The following is a 26131-nucleotide window of genomic DNA, read 5'->3' on the forward strand; positions in this document are numbered from 1 at the left end:
CTCAGGAAAAAGATTATGCAAAAATTGACATTGAAAAATATGCGAAAAAAAAAATCTTTTGGTCTCCCGGTAGGACTTGAACCCACATCTTGAGCCTCTCCGTGGCCCATGCCCTTCACGCCCTACAAGAGGCAACCTGGCATATGAAAGTTATACTGATCGATTGTGGAAGTCTATCGGCTTGAAGAGAATTTTCCCATGGGATCATCATCATTTTTGTCAATTTCTATTCATAATTCATTTCATCTTACGGTAGTTGGAATCAGATAACATACCATACATACCATATTTAAAAGTACGATTAACATTGTCGTTAAAATCATAAAACGGAATATTATTATTATAATTTAACATCGATAATGGTGAAAACTTGAGCTATATGCAACACAAAAATGGATAGAAAACGATGGTTCATGATTTCATAACTATAGTTTATAGAAAAAAGTTATGGGAACGCTGTTTTCATGAAAAACTTGTTCTCGAAAATCACACCTTACTTCTCGCAAAATAACAAAATAACTATTCAATGTACTTTGCCTCAGGCATCGTGCATCCACAAACATTCATCCACCAAGAAAAGTATTTATGAAGCTCTTGTATAAAATATATGTTTGTAGGGGAAAGTCGGGTAAGACTCCTAAAGTAGAATCGCTTTAGAGAATCAGACATTGCTTTTCTCATCGCAGTATTCGTGCAGATGGGCAGTTTAGGTTGTTTGTTATCGCATTAACCATTATTATAAGTAAATGTCCTTTATCAATACTATTTTTAGCAATCTAAAACATGCTTGCAAATTACACTTTTCAAAAAAAGTCGGGTAAAATGAACACTGCGTAGAAATGAAACATTTTTCCGGAAAAATTGCTTTAGAGAAACATATTTTTATGAGTTAAGAAACTATTTGAGAATGTTTTCATACCAAAATGGAACCAACTGGTCCGAGTCCAGAAGCGAAACAGTGTGGTTTTCGGTTTTTATGGCCTGTTTGAGATGCTGAGTGCTTTTCAACCGGCAAGTGCTCTGGCAAGGCCTTTTGATGGTATATTGTGGATCTTACCGGGATACCTGGAGAAATTTATGTGTCTGTTTTTTCCGTCATTGATTTATCCGTCTAATCAGCCTTAGCAACTCTTTATTAAAACGTATGTTGGCCAAGCCCTTCTAGCGAAATTCGCTGGTTTTTCTTCAGATGTTTAACGAGAAGTTCAATAAACATTTCACCTATGAAAACGGTTGAAATTTCCGAAAATGGTGCGAGTTATGGACTATTTTCTGCGTGGCGAAAATTTCATCAAATGGTGTATCCCCAAAGTTTCTGTTTTTTTTTTAACATTATGAGACCTTGCTTGCTGTGAATAAATGAAGGGTCTCGAAAGTGTTGATACACTTAGGCAAACATATTTCCATCATCAGATTTGTGCCAAACATTGTAATTTTCGAAATATTGAAGGTGTCCGTCTTACACGACTTTCCCATACGTATATTAGAGTGCCCCAAATGACCCGACTTTTGAAAAAGCTATGCGCTGCAGGCTTAAATTGATCCTAGGCCTAGAACAAGACCCCATGCCAAATTTGGGCCAGATCGGACCACGAGAAGGGGTCGCTCTACTAGCCTGAAGTTGGTATGAAATGTTGAAACTTTTTGTTCAGGAGGAACATGAAAACCCAGTATTTCATCCATAACTTTGGTCCCCTTAGGCCGACTATATTTTTAATACGCTTTTTCTTAGAGCTTAAATTATGACAAATATTTCATTTGAAGACCTCTTTTCGATAAGAGTTTTTTTTATGAAAAATTTTTCATTTCAAGACCGCTGATTAAGAGTTTTTTCTTCCAAAACAAACTGTTAGGAAGTCGAAACTCATCAACATATGTAAACTACTTGTCAGGTACTAGTTTAGACTAGGCAACTCCTGCCAGATTGTTAGTTTATATTTTAGTACCACAACATAAGGATCGGTTAATAAAACACAATGTCAGTTTGATACCAGAAGGTCAGTTTGGCTAAAAAATTCATGCTGGGATTTTCTGCTTCATGGCTCTCGCTTATAGAATTTTTGACTCTCACTTATAGAGGATTTTGGCCAGAAAAACGACGGGTCCTGGCAAATTTTCTCACTTGTAGAGGTTTCTCGCTTATCCAGGTTCGACTGTTCTGCTAATGTGGTATTTATTAGCTAGGTACAAAGTGTTGCTGTATTTTGAAAAAAAATATTTATCTGTTAAATTAATATTTTAAAGTAATTTTTCTTCGTGTTACTATCAGTCTCAAAGTGAAAACGAAATATTTGACTCATTTCATAATTCAAATTTTGTATTTATGATTAGGTAAACCTATTTTTTCTTTGATACTTTTGCTCAAACAAAGCTTAATATAAGAAAAAATTAAGAAAAAAATTCTTAGTACTATTCACTCCTAATTTTTAAGTGATTGTAAGTACACTTATCATTTTTTATTTTAAACTTAAACTTTTGAAAACACATCCTAAAATCCCTAACACGGTAAGCTAAATTTGTATAGATAAGTAGGGGAGAGTGGGGATACTTGATCTCCTTTTCTTATTTTCACCATATCTTTTTGGAAAAATTTAGCAACTCGCCGTCTTTGACATTTTCTGACAGCTTGTAACTTCAAGTTTCTATGCTCCAAAAATTAGAACGATACTTGAACCCGTTGATGAACTAGAAGCATTTTCGTGGGAGTAAAAAATGCGATTTTTCTGAAGTTAGAGGAGACTTGATCCCCTATTGAAGGAGACTTGATCTTTTATTCAGGAAGCCCTAATCCTTGTATAAAAATCAAACAAAAACCCAAGATAGAATATTAATTGACTATTTCAGTCATGTTTGTTCTCATTTCACAATTTATAGCAGACATTAGAAGAAAATTCTATAACTTTGTCTCAACGCTAACAACATTGCATACTTAAAGACGCTATTTTTTATATTTTAGAGAAAATTAATTATTTTTGCTCTTTTCTTCAGACAATTGTTTGATAAATATTAGTTTTTGGATAAATATTAGTAATTTCGTAATCAGCAATCATAACGATCAATTCAGAAGAAGAATATGCCGTTTGGAAGGGGGATCAATTGTACCCAACTCTAGGGGATCAATTGTACCCATAATCAACATTTGAGAAAACTTTTTCTGAAAAAAGTTGAGATTTTTCCATTACTTTGAAAATATGGCATTATGAAGTTCATTTTACGCTCGAACGATTGATACATTGGAACAAATATTTTTTTCATAATTTTCCCATTTAAGGAACATTTTAAAGTGATGAAAAAAAAACTTCAAATTACATTTTGTGAAATTTTTCAAACAAAGTTCAATTACTCAAACAATTATTTTGTTAAATATTTTTAAACTACAAGCATTGTTATTTTGCTCATTTTGGCACATTTTTCTAGAACATTTGATCTTTGTAAGACTTTCCAGTTTTGAGATATAGCTAAGGAATCAAGTATCCCCAGGGATCAATTATCCTCATTCTCCCCTAATCTTTTAGTGACAAATAAGGAAACCTACTTTCATCGATGACTGAAACCATTGAATATGTTCTAAAATCTGATTAATATAACATATTTGATTTAAACAGAGAATTTGTTTTTACACAAAAATATGACTATTACGTGTAATTGAAAATGATTCTCTTTAAAAAAAAAAACTATATTTAAAAAAACAACGGTAAATGTACTGTTCCTTTTTGTTACAGGATTTTTGCAGTTATTTTACAGCAAATGATTTTTTTATGTATAAAAGAAAACCTTCAGTTTCTTCAAATAACTTATTCTATGCTAAAATCAAATAAAATCTGTCAAATTCTCATGCATATTCAAAGGTTTACCATGAATGAGAATAAATCAAATTTTCAAAAGAAAAATTTATTGGTTGAAATATTGTGGTTCAAACCTGATGCAATTTTAAATTTTGTTCAATAAAAGATAAAACAAATTAAAATCCCTGCATTTTTACAGGAAGATAACATTTTTGCTTAATCCGCAACATTTTTTCATAGAATTAAACTTCATTATAAAAATAATGTTTTTATTTCTAAAATTAATTGACTTACTTTAGTTACAAATGTTTTAAATTTGTATGTGAAATGACAACCAAAATAATAAGTCTACAATCTCTTGCAATTCGAATTCCTTAACGAATTAGTTTTCTTCATAATTCTAAATCAATTATAAGCTGAATCTGGATTTTGAATATTGACTCTCCATTTGAATTTTAATCCTGAATTTAAAAAAAGATTCACAAATGTCCGAAAAATTGTTTTCTGTATTAAAATTCCAGATCAGAATTTCGATATGAGCCAAGACATGAAAATTTTTTCGGAGCCCTCAATCATCAATCTAGTTTTTCAATTTTAATGTATTGGATTTCAATCTGAAATCATTACTTTTTTTTTTAATTTTGAATCTAACATGCGAATCCGAATTAAAATATGAATTTTAAAGTTTTATTATGTTTGAACTGTGCATAATAATTAAGTTTAAGAACTAGTATCGAATCTTAATATGAAACATAAACTCAGGTGATTTCTTCTTATTCTGAAAATAATTACCTTATAGCATATGAGTTTAAAAATCCACGATAACAATTTTTAATTGGATTCAAAACCCAAATTGAATAATGCTTTCCAAACACTTTTTCAATTCCAATTCCAATTTGAATTCAAGAATCTTAAAATTAATACAGAATGCAAAACATGGAAACAAAAAATACCATATTGATTTGGATAGGAATAACGAACCCGAACCTCTAAAATGAGTTGAATCTAACTTAAATCTTCATATCCATTACTGATATTCTATCATAAAGTGAGAAAATTTAGAATATCTTTTTTTTGTAGAGAAATGAATCCAACTGTGTTAGATGTATGATGTTCTCCTGTAGTAGAATGTTAATACATGGGCCCCGGAGAGGCGCAAGATGTGGGTTCAAGTCCTACCGGGAGACAAGGCGAATTTTTTTCGCATGTTTTTCAATATCGATTTTCTCTTATCTAGTCCCTGAAATTTCATCTAACACAGTTGGATTCATTTCTCTACAAAAAAAAGTTTCGCCGACTGAATGTTTGAGTCACTCATCTCTGGGTCGCAGTTTAAAAATTTAGAATATCTGCAGCAGAATTCTTGGGATGGGGAAGCTGGGATTAAATTTTAAGAATTTGTCATCAGTTCTAAGTCCAGATTGTTACTCTTGAAAAACCATACTCAATCATCAAAATTTGATTAGGAATTTGAAATTTTGAATGACGACATAACGACTTGCTTGCTTTTACTGGGTCCTCATCCTTAGAGGTCCTTAAAATTTCATTGTATTTTAATTTTAAACATTGTTCTTCGGTTGTTTCGTGAGCGTTTACAAGAATATTATTAACAATTACGCTTAAAATATGTAAAACATTGTTAAGTTGGTTTTTCGGCTTATTTAATAAAATGCCTGATATCAAAACAATTTATTCAGTTTAATTTTTCTCCTTCATTGCAGATCGGTGATGGATTATTGATATAGATTGTTAGACTTATTCAGGTAAGTTAACAAACTTAATTTCATTAGGGTTTTAAAAAGTTTGTGGAATTTTATTTCACATGAGGTATACCTACATATATACAATAATCAATCTTAACGATGAAAAAAAAAACATTTAAAAAACTGTAGGGGAGAATGAGAATACTTGATCCCTGGGGATACTTGATTCCTTAGCTATATCTCGAAACTGGAATGTCTTACAAAGATCAAATGTTCTAGAAAATGTGCCAAAATGAGCAAAATAACAATGCTTGTAGTTTAAAATTTTTTGACAAAATAATGGTTTGAGTAATTGAACTTTGTTTGAAAAATTTCACAAAATGTAACTTGAAGATCTTTTTTCATCACTTTAAAATATTCCTTACATGAGAAAATTATGAAAAAAATATTTGTTCCAATGTATCAATCGTTCGAGCGAAAAATGAACTTCATAATGCCATATTTTCAAAGCAATGGAAAACTCTCAACTTTTTTCAGAAAAAGTTTTCTAAAATGTTGATTATGGGTACAATTGATCCCCTAGAGTTGGGTACAATTGATCCCCCTTCCAAACGGCATATTCTTCTTCTGAATTGATCGTTATGATTGCTGATTACGAAATTACTAATATTTATCCAAAAACTAATATTTATCAAACAATTGTCTGAAGAAAAGAACAAAAATAATTAATTTTCTCTTAATTATAAAAAAAGCGCCTATAAGTATGCACTGTTAATAGCATTGAGACAAAGTTATAAAATTTTCTTTTTATGTCTGCTATAAATTGTGAAATGAGAACAAACATGACCAAAATAGTCAATTAACATTCCATCTTGGGGTTTTGTTTGATTTTTATACAAGGATTAGGGCTTCCTGAATAAAAGATCAAGTCTCCTTCAATAGGGGATCAAGTCTCCCCTAACTTCAGAAAAATCGCAATTTTTTTCCTCCCACGAAAATGCTTCTAGTTCATCAACGGGTTCAAGTAACGTTCTAATTTTTGGAGCATAGAAACTTGAAGTTACAAGCTGTCAGAAAATGTCAAAAAGATATGGTGAAAATTAGAAAAGGGGATCAAGTATCCCCACTCTCCCCTATAGTTTAGTTTCGGCACTGACCATACTGACATGACACTCAGAACAAAATCCAATCATTTTCTGTCTAATTTTCCTGTTTAGCCCGATTGTATATTTCGACGATCAATCGGGCTAAACAGCAAAATTAGACACAAAATAATTGGATTTTTTTCTAAGTGTCATGTCAATATGGTCAGCGCCGAAACTGTATAGTTTTTTAAAAGCCCATTACTAGCCCAAGCCTCCCCCCCCCCCCCCCCCCCGGGACATGTCCCGCTTTTTTTGTTGAATGTCCCGCCGTCCCGCTTTTTCCTCAAAATGTCCCGCTTTTCTATGGAAAACTTTTATAAAGTCACTGTATAGCACTTGAAAAAGTCAAACTCAATACGTCTTTTTTCTCAAAATAAGCATAAAATCTTCAGAGTTCAAAAAAAGACAATACTGAATAACCCTAAAGTTACAGTAACATTCTGATCCAGTTAAGCGATCTTGGAGCACGTTCAACCAATGCAATGTGTGCTTTAGTGTGAAGAAAATATTGTTTAGTTGCTTCCAAATGGTTTTTAGATCTTAATTTTTCGACAGGACCTTAGATAAATTGCCATACTCTACCTTATTTGACTCAATTGTCAAAAGTATAAAATAATGGAAGTTTTCTTGAGTTTTCAAATTCTTAAAACAGATTGACATATATTTGTTAATACACAAAGGTTTTTTATGCGATATCAAATCCGCCGTTTACAAGTAGAACTTGAAATGTTTCTCTCAAATAACGTGTTGATTTGCGAGAACCGTGGAAAATAACCATGGTTATTGCAAAAAACCGTGTAAATGGAAGTCATGTAAGAAAAACTGAACAAAATCAAAACGCGTTTAAAAAAAACCTTTGTGTACTTTCTATGAATAACTTTGGCTGATAGTATACGTATAAGTTTGAAAATTAAATTAAACTTTTTTAAGAGTTTCATAAATGTCCCGCTTTTTTCGGCTGTGTCCCGCTTTTTTGTCGTGAAATGTCCCGCTTTTTTCTGAAAGTATCTGGTAAGCCTAGGTTAAATCATGATTATTTAGAACCAAATCTATGTTCAGTAAACCTTTTTTTTTTCATCAAAATCAACCACATCTGATTGAGTTTGTTTTAGTGGGCCGCCCTCTCATCACTTTCAGGTGTACCACCTGAAAGCTCGTTGTGACGTTAGATATCCAATGAAATTGGCCCAAAGAATATTCAGAAAGGTCGAGCCGAGATAATGTATGTGGTCCCACGACGAGGTTGGGAGGATCTCCACTCCATCCCAGGACGGATTTGCTGACTATGAATATTTGTGATTCGAAGCCCGAAGACGCAACGCAACGCGAGGGGGAAGCCAATTAGTTTGACGGGGTGCTCTGGCGAAGTGGGTGGATGTCAAGGCAGCTTCAGGCAACTAGCTATTCCTACTAGAGAGCTCTAGCTAGCTTGTTGTTTACAGGGCAGATCCCAAAACCATTTCCAGCAAAGTTCTACTTTCGGGACGAAATATATTCACCTTCTCCCGTTTGCATTACATTACTGGGCGAACGATAAATTTTGTTAATTTTCAACTTGAAAGAAAAACAACACAGTTTTTTCTCCCTTCTGCTGCTGCTGCTATTTACGTTTTTTATCCTTCATTATAAAGTCTGATCCGTGCCGCCAGGCTTTATATTTCGTTCGCCTTACATACATTTGTGGGGGGTGTTTTTGGGTGAATTCACATAAACATAGAACAGACGACGGGATCAGAGGGTGAGAAATGTGGATTTTTGCTGCCAAGGATGTGATGTGACGAAGCAGGAATATAAATTGGGGGAAAACTACAGTTCTCTGACTTTTTGATGAGATCGTGTTTGTTTTTTGATATTTTGATGGCTCGTTTTTCTGGGGCTTTTGCTGCTGCTGCTGGTGCTGACGGGACGAGATGAGGTTTTCATATTTTAGGTTCAGCGAACGTAGCTGGAAAATTTACATATGAAATGAGCTGAAGGAAGAAAAAGATTGAAAATGGGAAAATTGCTTTCATCGGTGGTTGGAGAAGGTTACAAAGGTTGGGAGGTGCTATAAACATACTTTTAAAACATTGTTATTAAGGTTACTTCAGCCAGAGAGGAATTGCCATTTTTGTTAGTTTGTTTCAACGATAAATAGAGGCCCCCATATCACGAATTCTGTTTGGTTCAAGCAAAAATTCAAGTTTAGAATTTGTATATAAAAATTTGAAAACCAGTCTCTTCAGTCAGTGCTAAGTTGAAGGTTGGCAGTGGTTTAAATTCGTTGTTTGGTTGAGGTCGAGGTTGAGAAACAAATCATTTCAAAACACTCAGTTTAAAGCATATCATGTTTTGAAGTGAAGATTTAAATTATCAAACTCCTCTGCAAATTCATAACAAAAGTATAAATCTTAACAAAAATGACAAAAATGACAAAAATGACAAAAATGACAAAAATGACAAAAATGACAAAAATGACAAAAATGACAAAAATGACAAAAATGACAAAAATGACAAAAATGACAAAAATGACAAAAATGACAAAAATGACAAAAATGACAAAAATGACAAAAATGACAAAAATGACAAAAATGACAAAAATGACAAAAATGACAAAAATGACAAAAATGACAAAAATGACAAAAATGACAAAAATGACAAAAATGACAAAAATGACAAAAATGACAAAAATGACAAAAATGACAAAAATGACAAAAATGACAAAAATGACAAAAATGACAAAAATGACAAAAATGACAAAAATGACAAAAATGACAAAAATGACAAAAATGACAAAAATGACAAAAATGACAAAAACTACAAAAATTTCAAAGTTTTCTTAGTGATCAAAAATCAGAAAAATGAAAAAGTTATTATTAAAATCAGAAAAGCTACAAAAATTACCAAAATAACGAAAATATCAAAAAACTACAAAAATTTCAGAAAATTTAGAAATTTCAAATATTGCAAAAAGAATATAAATAACATAAACTAAATAAATTTTTAAAATAACAAAAATAAGAAAAATTACCGAAATTACAAAACGACAAAAATGACTATGAAAACTTCAAATTTTTTCATTCTTTTAATACTTTTCATGTATTTTAGAGCTTTCATATGAGGTCCTCAGAGCCAAAGTGCAAGAACGATCGATTTTGAGTTATTTAGGCAAAACGACTCATTTTATTACAAACTATTATTGGCGATTTTTTATGTTCGAAAGAAAAATACAAATTTTTGAAAATTGTATTAAAAGTGGACAAACATTACAATTTGAATGCAAGTTTTCTCGAAATCAGCTTTAATGCACTTATACCCTTTCGCTCCAAGGGCTTCATATCCAGTTTTTATAATTCTTCAAATTATTTTTATTTTAATCATCGTATTCAAGTTTTCTTAATTGAGGTTTTTGTGTAAGAAGTTTTATTACTGGTTTGATAACAATACATTTTTGAATTTTTAAAATTTAGGTACTTTAAACTTTATAAGCATTTCTTTATTAACTAAAGGATATGAATTTAAAAAATTCCCTAGACAATGAGTTCTGAGCATGAGTCTAGAACACAATTTTTTAGTTATTTGCTTTATGTTTCAAGTTTCGATTTGACGACCTTTTTCATTATTTGGTTTTGTTATTGATTGTTTAGGATTTGAATTAGGAGTCTAGGTATAGTACGCACTAAGCGTCTGTTTTTTTTTTTTTGCTAAGCTGTGTAGGTTTTGTCTCTTAAAATTATTTATAATGAGAATAAAATCTGAGATTAATCAACCTTATTAAAAAATTTTATCCACTAAAAGTTTGTACTTGCTAGTGAAATATTTTAGAGAAACATACAATAACATTTTTGCTTATACTATCTTTCAACTTTCTTAATGCTTCATTTTGCGTTAGTTTGTAATAAACTTACGGCGTATATTGATATTTGATTTTAAGTTTAAATTTTATGAACATAAATTTTTAAACAGAGTATTGAACTTAATGAATCGTTTATTATTTGTTGTTCTGGATGTTATACTAAGCAATAATTGAAAATATTTTCTATCAATGGTTCCATTCAGAACTGCATTTTGTTCTTACATTTCAACATTTCAAATGAAGATTTAGCACTTGGAGTTTCTATTTTGAATTATTTTTCCAGAGTTAAAAATTTACTTTTCCTAAATTATCAGTACTATTTAAATTAATTTCAAACAGTTTTCTTCAAGATATGAAATATCAGCAAATAAACAATCAAACCATTCGGATTGTGATATTCTTGTTTGCTAATAGTTGCAAAAGAAGCTCTCTTTCGAGACTAATCTTCGAAGCAATCATAACTGGAGCTGCCCCGGGAAATGATGATGGCTCCGGAGCAATCCAAAATATCAATCTGAGCTTTGATCCCATGAAAAATGTATACGACCGAGACGAGAGCGAACTGCTAAGAAGCAAAATTATGACGCGCGCAACCCGCCAAGGCATCTTCTTTCCCGAACCTTCAGAGCCAGAATTCATCTAATAACATCTTTGAATAAATTATGAATAAATAAGACTACAAAACACGCGCTGCTGGTGCTTTTGAATCCTATACGATATGTTTGTTTGTTTTTTTTTTCATCCTTCAACCCTCTTCTGCATGCTCGCTCAACTACGCGACTACTAGAAGAGGACGAGAAATCCTTGGTCTCGGGGATCAGATTTTGCTGTGGCATGAAGTTGATGGGTTGCACAGAGCCTCAAAGTGGAGATAAGCAGGCAAAACATGTCCCATGGATCTTGTCGATGAATGTACGCTACACATTCCCATCAACATCATAGACGAACAAAAACGAGTTAACTGTGCTGCTGTTCGGAAAATATTGGAAGATTAGAGCCTTGCCGCCATACCATAAGTAAGATCCGCCCAAGCCCAACCCAAAGCGAATGTATGGGATTTGGATGGACGGACGGGCGAAACGAGAAAATATATCGCATATTACTTTGATTGGATGGGATGGATCTAGTGTAACGTCTTCTCGTGGCATCAGGGCACATCAAAAATGGGAGGCAAAAACGCTGAAGCTTTCTTTGCCGCAATGGAAGCTTTCAAGTGAAGAGAAGTTTGATGCCTTTTTCTCGACGTATTAAGCCAGGGATTCGGATAGTTGAACGAAAAATGATAACTCGAACATTATTTTGAGAGAAATAAAAATCTAAATGTAAAAAAAATATAAATGGGGGATGCGCATATTAAAAATAATACGTAAGTAACACAGATTAAAGGGTGATACGGTCAAAATTTGGTCAATATCAACTTGTCGTATTTCTTTCAATTTTGCATTTAAAAAAATCTGAACACCCCTCATTTCGAAGGTGTGTGTGTGTAGAATGTTGCTCCTATTTTGATTTTGGGACTCACTCTTCAGTTGTCAAAATGCCGTCCAAGGAAGAAGAGCAGCGTATCAAAATTTTGCTTGCGCATCGCGAAAATCCGAGCTACTCGCACGCAAAGCTGGCAAAATCGCTAAAAGTTGCCAAATCAACTATTTATTACAAATGTAATTAAAGTGTTTGTGCAACGTTTGTCGACAGCCAGGAAGTCTGGATCGAGGGGAAATCGAAAACCGGAAGCCGCTGAGACGACAAAGTCAGTTGCCGGTAGTTTCAAGCGAAACCCTAACCTCTCTCTCCGAGATGCCGCAAATAAGCTGGGTGTATCGTCTACAAGCGTGCATCGAGCCAAAAATCGAGCCGGACTATCAACTTACAAGAAGGTAGTGGCTCCAAATCGCGATGATAAACAAAATACGACGGCCAAAGCGCGATCCTGGAGGCTGTACACGACGATGCTGACGAAGTTTGACTGCGTGGTAATGGACGACGGAACCTACGTCAAAGCCGACTACAAGCAGCTTCCGGGACAGGAGTTTTATACGGCAAAAAAAGTGGGAAAGGTAGCAGATATTTTTAAGCACATGAAACTGTCAAAGTTCGTGAAGAAATATCTGGTTTGGCAAGCCATCTGTACCTGTGGCTTGAAAAGCAGCATTTTCATAGCTTCCGGGACTGTCAACCAAGAAATTTACGTGAAAGAGTGTTTGAATAAACGTCTGCTGCCTTTCCTGAAGAAACACGGTTGTTCCGTACTGTTTTGGCCGGATTTGGCATCTTGCCATTACGGTAAAAGGCCATGGTACGCCGCCAACAACGTGCAGGTGGTTCCTAAGGACAAGAACCCTCCCAACACGCCAGAGCTCCGTCCAATTGAGAAATACTGGGCTATTTTCAAGCGGAACCTAAAGAAGACCAAAAAAACTGCTAAGGACGAGCAGCAGTTCAAAGCAAACTGGCTTTCTGCGGCGAAGAAGGTGGACAAGGTGGCTGTACAAAATCTGATGGAAGGGGTTAAGCGTCAGGACCAGCAATTCGGATTTGGAAAAGCGGAAGCCTAACTGAATTTTTTTCATGAATTTTATACTAATTAAACTTGAAAAAGAAATTTTATTTGTGTCATTTATGATCTACGTTATGCGTAAAAGGCATAAATCGTCCAACTTGTTATCCTTCCTTTGATTCAAACTATCAATATTCAATAACTATCTTTCTGTAAACAGAGTAGAAATTCGACCAGAAGAATTTCGACCTGTTATTGTATCTTTCTATAGTTTTCCCACCAAGCTTTCAATGCGTCAAGTCAATCCGCAGTGAGGATAACGTAGATCAGAGCAGGAAAGTGTTACGGAAAGCTATGAACGGATGGGGCAAGGAGATGGAGAAAATATTGCTTGCCTTCCACCAACGATCTCCTAGCTTAGAGCAGAAGCACCAAGCAAGCATCAATGTGGTTAGTTGGTTGTATTTCAATCCAGCCATGCCATAACTATTTTTTTTCCTTGTTTTATCCCTATGTGTATGTATAAATGTATGTCCCTCACATAACCGAGCATTTGGTTGATTGAAGCTGAAGCTTTTTGAAGCTATTAGGAGCATGATGCTCATCAAGTTCCGAGGAGCCCATCAACCAAGCTTCAATCTTCACGCTTCATGTGTAATGTAGAGCATCTTTTGTATGTGGCATATAGTTTCTTTTGCCGACTAGAAAAATAACTATGGGCTGGCTGGAAAATTTCTCTAGATTATTTATTACTGAAAAGCAGCTCATCATAATTTTCCATAAACTGGTTAAGAGTAGATGCCATTTTGTTTCAGTTTATTGAACTTACTGTAATATCCAAACGTGCCAGCTGCATTTCATCAAAATGTTGGGAGACAGAATTAAGATTTTTAAAAGACCCACAAATCAACGCTAAGATTTTCTCTGGTCGTTGCATGCCGGTATTGGTATAGCGATCGCCCGAATCCAAAAAAAACTTATCACTTATTAAAAAATCAAATTCAAAATACTTATTTCAATGTTTATGATTTGAACATAATTGTTATGATTCCGAGTATCTGGAGTATCCAATTGGACCAACAAAGACTTTTCACTAAGTGTGCAAAAAGAGCAGTCCCAGCCCATTTCTTACACCAAAAAGATTTTGATCACACAAAGCACTTTCGGTACACTTCGCTATCACGTCGGAACTTATAAGATCTAGTAGTCATATCTCAGCGACATTATGAGACAACATGTTCGCAAAACCTCGTTTTGGGTGAACCAATTTTAAATTCACGATATCCACGAACAGGACAGGACGTACAGAACAATTGTACAGGAGAATCACTATTCACATCACTTGGTTCACTAGCAGTCAACCTACAAGCCCGTTCCAAGCACTTCCGGCGATCAATGTTTCAGTAGAACTCCGGTCACTTGTACAATGAATTTAAATTAATTTTAGAACAATCAGTCATAAATTGTCTATTAAAACAATCAAATAAAGAATATTTTCACGGACCCGAAAAAACACGTGCGTTGCCATTCAGACAACACCTATTCCGATCGTATTTGCTTAGAGTTTTGAAATGGTTTGATAAATTGATTACCAGAAGTTAAGGGTGATTACCAGATCTAGAACACTCGTTTATGACAGTGATTTTTCAAATTAGGTACAGTGCTACCAGATACTTCCATGAGTACTTTTAGAGCCTATGTTATTGATTATTTGATTGAAATTGACCCGAAATTGATTATTTCGGAGTTTTTAAGCAGCGGGTGCGTCGTGAGCACCCCTCTTTTCTGCGGAAACGTATTTCCTTAAATAAATTTTACGCGAAACAATTTTGTTGTACCTAAGCAGACAGGACAGATCAAGAACAAAACAATTCATATCAATATTTGCAATAGTTTTTGGAAGTTCAGAAGCTGTTGTGAAGATCGTCCGTACTCAACTCAATAAACTATAATTCTACCAGGCGAAAAACCCAGAGCCTCTGGATTTGAGACGGAAACTCTATCTTTTAATTTAGTGAGTTTTTCCAAATAAATACATCATTTTTTGCAGGTTATTTAAAAATTAACGTGGACCTCACTGATCTGAAAAAAAAAACAAACAAGCAAACACCTAGAGCACTCATAGGAAATTGAACCAGCACAAGCGTTTCATTTTGTGGACTTAAAGCATACGTTGTACCTCTTTGAACCTACACGCTCCAACTCGACAACTTCGTTACCAGACTCTTTTCTGGCTACCAAGAAGCAGGACAGTATTCGGCCAAAATCATCCACTACAACGATGCTGCCAAGTGTTTAATGATGTTTCTTATTTGTTCGACTTCAATGTATCCAAAGCAGAATTTGAATGTTTGATTCGTGATGTAACCTAATTTTAAGCCAACTATATAACCTAATTTAAGATCAATACTCATGGTCTGCATGACAACATAGTCAAAGACATCAAATAAAAAAAATAAAAAAAAGGCTAATTTGTGCTTTACGATTCTGCCATCCTACTGATCAATTGCCGAAAACCAATTCCATGTTATTCGCCATTGAATTGTTGTTTCGCCATATAGGTCACAATCCTTGTGAATTTTTAAGAGAATGGAAAAATAAATAAGCTGTAGGACACATAATTTTTGTTGTTTCTTTTATCATACTCCATCTTGTGAGGAACGGATTTGTCGTGGTGTAGTTACATTAAGTTACTTTATTTATTTATTTATTGTTCACGGTCTACGATAACTCAATATCACACAGACTGATTTTCTCTTAATCTACGCTTAAAACTATTTTTACTTATATTATAGTCGAAACATGAATACACTTGGTTAAAAAGCTTACAAGAAATATCAAAGGGGTTATAAAACTCATTTCGTCCGTAATTCATCACCCTTAATGGCTCGTAATTGCGCAAAGCGCGCGAAGGGACATGGAATGGTATCATTTCGATCAAGTTGGTACTGTCGATGTTTCCAGATAAAATATCAAAGATGAATACACGCCGGAGGAGTAATACACGAGATCCGATTGGTTCGATTTTCAGGATTCCGCATCGATCGTCGTAAGGGGGAAGCCGTTGCGGTTCGTTCCAGGGAAGGTTCGGAAGTGCATATCGCAGGAAACGTTTCTGGACAGATTCTAGCAGCTTCATGCCGCCTATGGATGAAGGTGCCCAAATTTGGATATTATACTCCAAAACAGAACGGACCAGTGAACAGTAAAGTACTTTTAGAGTGGTGGTATCACTGAATCCTTTTGTGTATTACAGTTTGTTTATTGACATTAACATCGAAACACCCCTCGTTGATATGTCAAACGAAACACATCTATATATAAATCTCTCTCTCTCTCTTCCTCGTTCGCACGGATCCAACTTCCTCGAGTACAGTATACGGTAGAATAAACGTCAGTCCAATGCCAGAACGGCAGCGGTAAACAAGTAATAGTTTTCGCCCTTAGTAATCCGGTTAGTGTTTAATTCGGCAACATAGTAACCGGAGATTTCCCAATGAATCGGAAACTAGTATTTTACACATCTCAAGTTTTTATTTAATTTCTGGAAATTTTTGAACATAAAATAAACTTAAAATGGGATTTGCGGAGGAGGGAAGGCGGTTTCTTCTGAGTCTGTACAGTAAATATTTGCTTCCTCACTGAATCTTGAAAGTAACATTTTCAAGGATAATTTTTCGATGAATTGGTAATGTTCAAAAAGCAAAAGCAAAATCTAGTTTCAATAGATACATGAGGTTTGTTTGTTTCTTGTAGAATTGAAGGAGCTTGAGTTTATCACTACTGGATATGGTAGTAGGAATAGATAAGTCCACCTTAGGATTTAATCCGCTTTTCCACAGAGCATCGCAAAGCATGAAGTATTAAATACAGAAACAAATGTTTTTGTAATCAATATGATGCTTCTAAGAATATGTAATGCAAATACTTACGTTTTTCGGCCAATGAATTAAGCAAAATCGAGCAATGGCTTGATGCATCGCGCTACATCGTTTACTTTTCACATGGAATTGTTTATGAAAATTCAGGTTGTCAGGAAAAAAATAAACAAACTGCTACGGCTACACGCTCCTTTTTTTAAACTCAAAATTAGGTAGTTTTGGTTCAAAACAGCACTTCGGTGGCAGCCCTCAACTTTGAGTTCAACTGGGCAATAGCAAAACTAAATTCTGATAGGCATACTCAATACTAAGTTCGGCAGCCGAAATCGAATTTATCCTTTTTTTCGGGGGTAGCTTTTTTCAGGGAATTAAAGGATGATTAAAATTTGTTGTACCCGGATGTTGCTGATCCGGTACATTGCATTGCATCCGGTACAATTACGGAGCGGTGGAAAGTTTTGACACTCCCGGTCAAAGAAAACTTCCGGATGTTACTTCCTACGGGAAGTAAACAACATCCGGAAGTTTCCGGACATTCCAATCCGCTCACCGTACGATAACAATGACGGACAGAACTTTACGCTGACACGGTGAGCATGCATTCCGTTATGAAGTTCCTTCATAGTCTTCCGGTAATTGTTCCGGAACGATAAAATTTTTCGACGTGTTCGTTGGTTTCTGTTCCGGTTCGAACTGAACTCGCTAAGTGTTTTCAGTCCAACAAAGAGAGTTCAATTTTTAGTTCATAAGGTAGAACTCAGCTTTGCTCCCTTGCCTAAGGAAAAAAAAGGATCAATTTTGAGTTCGCAGTTCGAATTCCGTTTTGAACTATCGCAAGGAGGAAAAAGATGTTTTGAACATCGGTCGTACTTAATTTTGAGTTAAAATAAAGGAGTGTGTACCATGATGGAAAATAAGAATCTCCTAAAAGTGAAGTGGCTCAATCTGGTGGCGACATTATCTAGCTTCCTGGCCAAGCTATTCAGTTTTTCGAAGAATGAAAACGGAGTGTCCCGTCTGTTTGTCTGCGCCTATAGTATTTATTTCTGAGCAAAAAAAAAACAATCTTCTTTAACACTTTAAAGAAATATTTTGGAAAGAAACCAATTTGGTTATCAAGTGACGAACAAATTAAAAAGCATCCGAAAAGAAACTCTAAGGATCAATAAATCATCTAGATCTACAATGTTCACATAGTTACTATAGGATGTAGTAATTATAGGGTGTAGAATGTAAATTTTTTTTTTCAAAATTTAATTTTGGTTTGAATCCTAACGAAGATTTGAGAAGAAAACTTATTCAAAAGATCAAACATCAACTAATTTGTAAAATTTTACATATAAGGGAAAAGATTAAAATAAAAGAAAAGGTAGAAAATAAGTTTTTACAAAAAGCGCACAAGAACGATTCAATCCTAAGTAGTATTTACTAATTTTTATACATTTAAAAATTCAAGAAACTAATTTAAGAGTGTCCTGATGATAATGATTTCACTTATAAAACGATGTTAGATAATCACTTATCGCTTGAACTTTTTTTTGAATAAAAAGTTCTTCGAAATTTTCCTATTGGTAACTCCATTTTTCTCTATTTTCTTATTTGAAAACAACAAGAACAGCTTAATTTAGTGATGAAATTTGACTCCTTCGCCCAATGAAACGAACCATAATTTGTTCACATAACATCATACAAGCCTCCTAAATGGAGTTCGTGACTTTGATTAGAAAAAAAATCCCTTGTTCTTACTTTTCGCAGTAAACTCTTGTCTTCTTCAGCCAAGAATCCGAAGAGATTCCAAGATCGATGGTGTCAATCTTCATGTTCCATCCATTTCCATAACCGTTATCATATTTCGTGAAGATGTGATACGTTTTGTGGATCCATCGACTCCACCAGGCAGGGCCGAAACTTGATTGGGTCTCTTCTTGGCTTGGCTGTGACACTACTCGTCAGTTTCCGTTCCGCTGACAAACTCAGACCAAAGCTACGAAACGACCCGACATGGTCCTCTACCAACTTATTACACCGAGGAAGGCCGGCTGGCTGATGGCAAAGTTGGGCTCTATTTTACGTTGATCGATTCAATACATATACGGGACACGTCTTCCGATAATGTTGCAGCAGTGTAGTGAAAGAAGAAGATATGGCCGCCATTCGGAAGAAGTAGGTACTATACACAACACACCGAGAGCTATTTGGACGGAATGTCTGTGCCTTCGTTTCTCACCCTCACTGACGACGACGGACAACTTGCTCTTCATATCTCTAGCCTTGCCCCCGAACCCGAGGAATCCGAATGAAAACGGCAAAATGGCATTCGAGGAAGATTGGGCGCATATACTACAAACAACTGCCGCACTAAATATAAACAATAACTTAGGATAACCCTCATAAGTCTTGTACGTGTTATTGCGCGGCTCCTCTATAATATTGTTCCGGAAGATGCCGGAAGATGTTGGTCCGGGGCAATCGGCAACTCGGGGAGGTTGGCATACGAAAACCGTTTTCTTCCCATCGGCATCATCGGCTAGAACGAATGTTGGTCGTCACAGTCACAATCGTCGACGTCGTCTCTTCAGGGTGAAATCTATGTGATAGAAGCCATGTCATGGTGGAAAAGCTACTTGGGTATTGGCTCCAAAGATCCAAGCTTCATTCGGAGAGCATCGAGCAACGGCGAAAAAAAATTGCCTGGAAAAACAAAAACCGAAAACGGAAACACATCTTTATGGGCGCTACTCTCGTTTCTTTTTTGGGGCGATGTATTTATGTTACGATTCAGTTATCTACGATAACGAGCTGGTTCCGTTTGATTGGATAGAATTTTGCGTTCATGCAACATGCCGATTTCGATTGACTATTGCGGCAAGGATTTCGCAGGGAAAAATGAGAACTTATGATCAAGTAGTCTACGTTGAGATTGAATTTAAGAAATTTAACTGAAAAGAATTTGAATACAAGTGATTATCATTATTTAAACACAAAAAACATTAATACTAAGAAAATGAAAAATAATAACTGAATCAAGTGATGTAAGCAACGCATTACTCTGATTTTTTTTTATAGTAATTAGAGTTCAAAACTGAAGCCTTACTGATTATCTAAATTATGATTCTCAAAGCTCTCAAATAAGCCATAATGAATGTTTCATTTAATGGGTCGCGGTTTTGAAAAACAAATGTTTAAAAACTTAATACACACCCCTTTCGATATTGGCAACATGTACGAAAACTATTTCTTGCTAAAATCGAACATTTCGAAATCAAAAGGTTTTTTTTCCTTAACTTCTTTTTAACTTGTCACTAACAATACAGCATTGTTATTGTCATTGTTATAAGTCATTTTTTGTTATTTGGTCATTTTCAGTTATTTTTCATCATGTTTTAGGTACATTTAACATTTTATTTATTAAGGTTGTAATTTTGGATATTTTTGCCATTCTTGTATTTTTTTTTTCATTTTACAGTTATTTTTTATTCACTTTTTTGTCTTTTATTTTATTTTTTTTTTTATTAAAGACACTTTACCATTCACATGGCATTCATGTCTGTTTTTGTCTTTTATGTGTATTTGTTTTGAATTGTGAATTTTAAGAATTTTGCTTTTTTATCGATTTTTAGTACTTTATACAACTTCAATTATTTTGTTATAGTTGTTATGTTTTATCAACATTTAGCTAAGCCTGTTTCAACTCTATTGGTCGTGTAAAAGTTAAAAGTGAAAAATGTTAAAAAATGTTCTTTTAAAGAACCGTTCGATTTTGGTATACATATGTGTTAACATTGAACTGTGATTAAGAATGTTGGAAAAATCGAACGGGGTCTGTATTATAGGCTAAAATATAAAGTTTTAGTAATTTTGAAAAAAGAATTGAGGGTAAAACGGCCATAACTCCTGTTTCCAATCCGTGCGGTGGCTCAAATAGGCCTCGTTGGATTCCTCGGAAAAAATCATAGATACATAGGATACAACTCATTTGGTTCAAAATTTTGAAGTCCGAACATGCTTTTTTCTGAAATCATTGAAAAATGTAGGGGAATTGAGGGTAAATACAGCCATAACTCCATTTTCCGAATCATGCGGTGGCTCAAACAGCCTTTATTGGATTCCTTAGAAAAAAAAACACACACACACAAAATACGTCCCATTAGATTCAAAATTTTCAAGTCCGAACATGTATTTTCTTAACAATTTGAAGAATATAGGGGAATTGAAGGTAAAACAGACATAACTTCATTTTCCGAAGCGTGCGTTGGCTCAAACAGCCTTTATTCGATTCCTCAAAAAAAATTACATACGAGAGGTCTGTTTTCGTTCAAAATTCTCTAGTTCAAATCAGTGTTTTTCCTGGAATGTTTACAAAATATAGGGGAATTAGGGGTTAAAAAGGCACTATATCTCCGTTCGTAAGCTTGTGCGGCGTTTGAAATTATGTCCAATCGATTCTCCGGGAATTTTCACATTAAGAAAGTATATTTTAATGGAAAGGTTTAATGGAAAGGTTTATGTGTGACGAATGAAATTGAATTTCTTCGCGGTTTGTAAACTTTTTTCCCCATTGTGCAATGTTTTAACCACAGTGAAAAAGACAGGACACTCTGAAAAAATTTATCTCATTCTTCGCAAAGCGATTGCATTACCATCTGTAATCGACATTGCCTACCAATCAATATTAATGAAATGGATCATGGTCAGATGGTCACCTATGAAAATTCGGCCTTACGCGCTCGCTTGTAAACAATCGATTCATCGTTTTGTGTCAGAGCAATTAGGTTATTTTTTTTATCCTGGTCATTTTTTTTTTATTGGTTTGAACAAGATAATTTATCTAATGGTCACGAGTTGCAATCAAATTCATCAAAAGAACTTAAAAATAAAATTCGATAGAAACAGATTCAAGAGATCCACAACGGGGATTGGTCTTTTTTATTGAATCTTTTGCCCAGCCGATATCATGTGAATATTTATGGGAGAGAAAATTGTGAGTATTATATGTATGTACAGACAGTGCTTCAGAATAGGAAAAGTTGAATACAATTTTGCTGAGTATAATGAGAACACTGCGTACATGAATGAGGCTAGCTTATTCATCTTTAAAAAGAGTTGGCAGAATAATGACGTTTCAAACACTTTATGATATCTTAAGGAACTTCACAACTGAAAATTTCGTATAGTGAATAATCATGTATCATAATCATAATCAAGGCTTTTAATAAAAGTGCTGAGTAGATTTGATTTGATTTTAATAGACTTGTTAAAAAAAACTGGAGTTTCAATAGTTGCTTGCTTGTCTTGTTTGAATTTAAGGACAATATTTCGCCGGAGTCTTCGAAAAAATAACAAAATTGGAAGCTTTACTAGAGAATATATGGAAATTTTAGAACACAAAGGTACATACAAGAAGTCTGTTGGGCAAACATTAGAGGTTTTCATATACGGCGAAAGCAAACATCATCTATAAACCCCCCGAAGGTAAAAAAAATGTCATGCAAAATGTTCTTCTCTAAACTCAAAAATACAAATTTCGATGAACGAGTAAAATTATTCAAGTGTTACAACCTCGACTAAGAACTTCAGCCAAAACCTCAAAATCTTATTCAAGGTCAATAATTCTACTACAGTTTTTTGAAAAATTTCTAATTTGTTGTTTGAAATTCAATCCCGAATATAGAATGACATGTCCCGCTTTTTTCGAAAATGTCTTGCCGTCCCGCATTTTACTCCAAATGTCCCGCTTTTTTTCAACAATGTTTTCAAATTGAAAATGAGTTTTCCTAATTTTACTTTATTCAACTGCTAAATCCAAACTTCACTACACCCAAATAGGATGCCTGCTTCTTTTGATCACTATATCTATGAAAATGATATTTAGAAATTTTGCAATGCAAGTCACACTTAAACATCACGTTGGAGTGCTTAGAATATGTTTCAACTTCACAGATCACGAAACCTCACGAATATTGATTTTGTATGAAATATTCATTCTTCAAGAATGCATCTCATCTTATCTATACATAACTATCAAGAGATTCTACTTGATTTAATTTGAAATGAAATTTAATACATATTCCACTCCATTCTTCAAGAATTTTTAAAAGCAGGTTTCATTTTACTCATGGCAGATGTACATCCATCAAATTTTATGGGCCAATATATTGCTATTTAAGTTTTTTGAAAAACTGAATGTTAGAAAAAAAATTACTTTGGTTATAAAAATTTTCAAGTTTCAAGTTTTTTTTGTCAAGCTCCATTTTATTTGTGGCATGCATTTTACTTAAGTTGTTTTCATATTTCCGAACCAGTCGAAAATTAGCATATCAGTTTCAAAAGTATTTTCATTATTCTAAATTACGTTTTTGTAATAAGTGTGACATGAATATAACCGTGGATCAACATTTAAAATAATAACCTAGCATCAAGAAAGGGTTTTTTCGAGAAGCTCCTCGATGGCAACTTATTATTTTTTCTGCATGGCAGGATTTTCACACACACATGGCAAAATTTAAAGATTTTCCGTAAACTTAAAAAATGTTGCCAAAAAGATTTCATTTTGGGTAATGCTAGTGATAGACTACTGAAATAATAAAGGCTCACTGACACTACTTTTCACCAAAAGATTAACTTTTATCGATTTTTACTCCTGGATTTGAAATTCAACGTCCGTTGAATCGGAAAGCAGGCGTACAAAAAACTGAGCCATGCCTCAGATGTCGATTTAAAAAAAATTTAAATGTTCAAATATAAAAGCACCAAACTTTTATATCAAAAAAATCTACCAAAAACATACATATCGTGACTTTTTCTGACACATTTTAAAATGTCCCGCTTTTTTCAGCTGTGTCCCGCTTTTTTTACTCAAAATGTCCCGCTTTTTTCGAAAACCATCTGGCAAGCCTATTTTAAGATCAATTTATGTATTCCGATAAACAAAAGTCAAGTGTTTTTCTTCATAACTTTAATTTAATAAATTCGGCCCTGGATTTGCACGGCCCGGATACTTGTGGAAAAATATTTGGAAAGCATTGATAACCTAAGTTAGGTTAGAATAATTTTGCATTTGGTGGTTCGAAATTTTCTCATTAACATTCAAATTTGATGTCTGTGATAAGAATTTGGAATCTGTATCAAGTTAAATTTTACTAAACTTCAATAAAATACTTATTCGAATCTTGGTTTTGCATGTCAAACTTTTTTTTAAGAAACTCAACATTTCGGAACATGAAAAGAAATTTAACATTACATACCATTTTGCCGCCGACAGTGGCCTAGAGGATAGCGTTTCAGTCCTCTAAGCCAGAGGTCATGAGATCGAGTCTCGGTCACGGCATACATAGTACTCTTTCTGTGGGCTGGTAGTGTTAGCATTAGTAAGATGCTAGCCATTATATCCTTGAAATATGTACGCTTACTTAAGACTAATTAGAATTTAGACCTCTTCAAAGAAATATGAAGTTTCACTGAGGTCCTATATGTGTGTGTGTGAAAAACATTTGAAATTCGTACTTTTAATTCTAATACACAATTGGAACTAAAGAAAATGTCATAATGGTGATCCAGAATTGTAAAATCTGAAACAGTTTCATGATTCGCAATTTTCAACTAGATTCACAAGTTAAATTTCGAGTAAATTCACATTGAAAGCCAAAAATTCAGGATTCAAATTAGATAATTCTGGTTGAAATTCTGATCCATATTTCGCTTTTTGGTGCAGAATTAGTAAGAATTATTATCTGTTATTAAGATTCTAAAATCGTTCAAAATTCGGAATTCATATTTCGAAATTAGGTTCAAAAGGCGGTATCAATATTAAAAATTCAAATTCAGTGCGAAACTAAGTTTTATAATCAAGATTTAAATATCTAGGGTAAAGGACCCTAAGACAACGGCTTAAGGAAGCTTTTTCCATTATTTCAATAGAATTGCCTTCCACGTTGGTTTAAAACTGATGTTTAGTAATTGAACTATATTTCTAATACTGTTTTATGAAACTATGAAGGAAAAAGATCAATCCATTACGTACTTTTTAGTCAATTTATGATTCATTTTCCTCATTCAAGTTCCTTCATTGTCGTACCAGGTTCCTAATTCCGTCGTACAAGGAGACCGAAATTGTCTCAATTTATTCCACCCTCTTCAGAAATACATTTAAAATTTTGCGGTTGCGGTTCATGCAATTGGCATTAGCTTACATCGAACGGATCAACCGCACAGGATAACGGCAGAAGTTCTTTCAAGTAACCAGTCGCAATAAGCCATGAAACTAGGATAGCTTTATTGTAAACAGGTCTATCATTGCTTGGCTAATGCATCTGCAGGCAGCAAAATATTATACCTTCTATTCAATTCTACCGAAATTGTCTCAAACTATTCCTCCCTCATGAGGGATAGATTTGAAATTTTGCGGTTGCGGTTCATACAAATGCGATTATTTACTTCGCACGGATCAACCGCGCAGGATAACTGCAAAGTTCGAATGAGATCTAAGTTGCAATAAAATGGACTTGCCAAGAAATCCCAAGGTAGCGTTTTTGTAGATAGGTACCATTGCTTGGCTAAGGCAATTGCAGGCAGCACAATATTAGACCTTACAAATTGAATCCACCCCGCAAATGTTTTTTCTACCAACACACTCTCTAACGGACAGAGCTGCCATGCTCCAGGATTTATCTGTAAGATAAAATTTCATAACATTCATACAGACATTTAACATAAATTACAATGCACAAATTTACACAGAAACTACCCATATTTAAAGAACATCAACATTTTTAATAGAACTATATGTTTTTCTACGTAATGAGACTGAATAGTAAGACATTTGAGGAGAGGCAGAATCACATTTGCGTTTTGTCAACATGTGTATTCCTATACATGTGGGAACCCTGGCGAAGGATATCGAAACAAAGCAACGCCACGTTGATGCGTGTAATGCGCATTAGACTGGTTCAGCTCATCTATTCGAGTTTTTTTTACAAGCGATCAAACTTTTCGACTTTTTCATTCAAACTGTAATATGTCAAAAATGACAAAACATCTTTTGTTGAAAATTCACTGAGAATTTATAAACTATGAAGCAAATATGAGTCAAGTTTTAAAACTTATTTGGTAGGAATCAGCATAAAAAAGGGGTTCGAATTTGTATTATTTTGAACGACTTTATGAACAAAAAAACATATCTTCCGATTTTTTTTTAATCCAAACTTGTATTGAGATCCAAACCAGAGACTCGTGAACTGTTATTTCAAAGTTTAAATAATTCATTCATCTAAATTCTCTTGTCATTTT

General features: G+C 34.2%; 1 protein-coding gene across 2 annotated transcripts in view; it reads left to right on the forward strand.

Moving 5' to 3' along the window:
- LOC129748498 (uncharacterized) overlaps nucleotides 1–26131 on the forward strand; it is a 279431-nt gene that overhangs the window by 100979 nt on the left and 152321 nt on the right. Inside the window, exon 2 of one of the 2 annotated variants that reach the window (XM_055743150.1) lies at nucleotides 5507–5548. The exons of the other annotated variant lie outside the window; for it this stretch is intronic. The gene's annotated coding sequence lies outside the window, so the exon portion shown is untranslated. The remainder of the gene's footprint in view (nucleotides 1–5506; nucleotides 5549–26131) is intronic. 2 annotated transcript variants of the gene reach the window in all.

This window comes from Uranotaenia lowii, chromosome 2 (genome assembly GCF_029784155.1).
Source record: "Uranotaenia lowii strain MFRU-FL chromosome 2, ASM2978415v1, whole genome shotgun sequence".
NCBI classification, from domain to species: Eukaryota; Metazoa; Arthropoda; class Insecta; order Diptera; family Culicidae; genus Uranotaenia; species Uranotaenia lowii.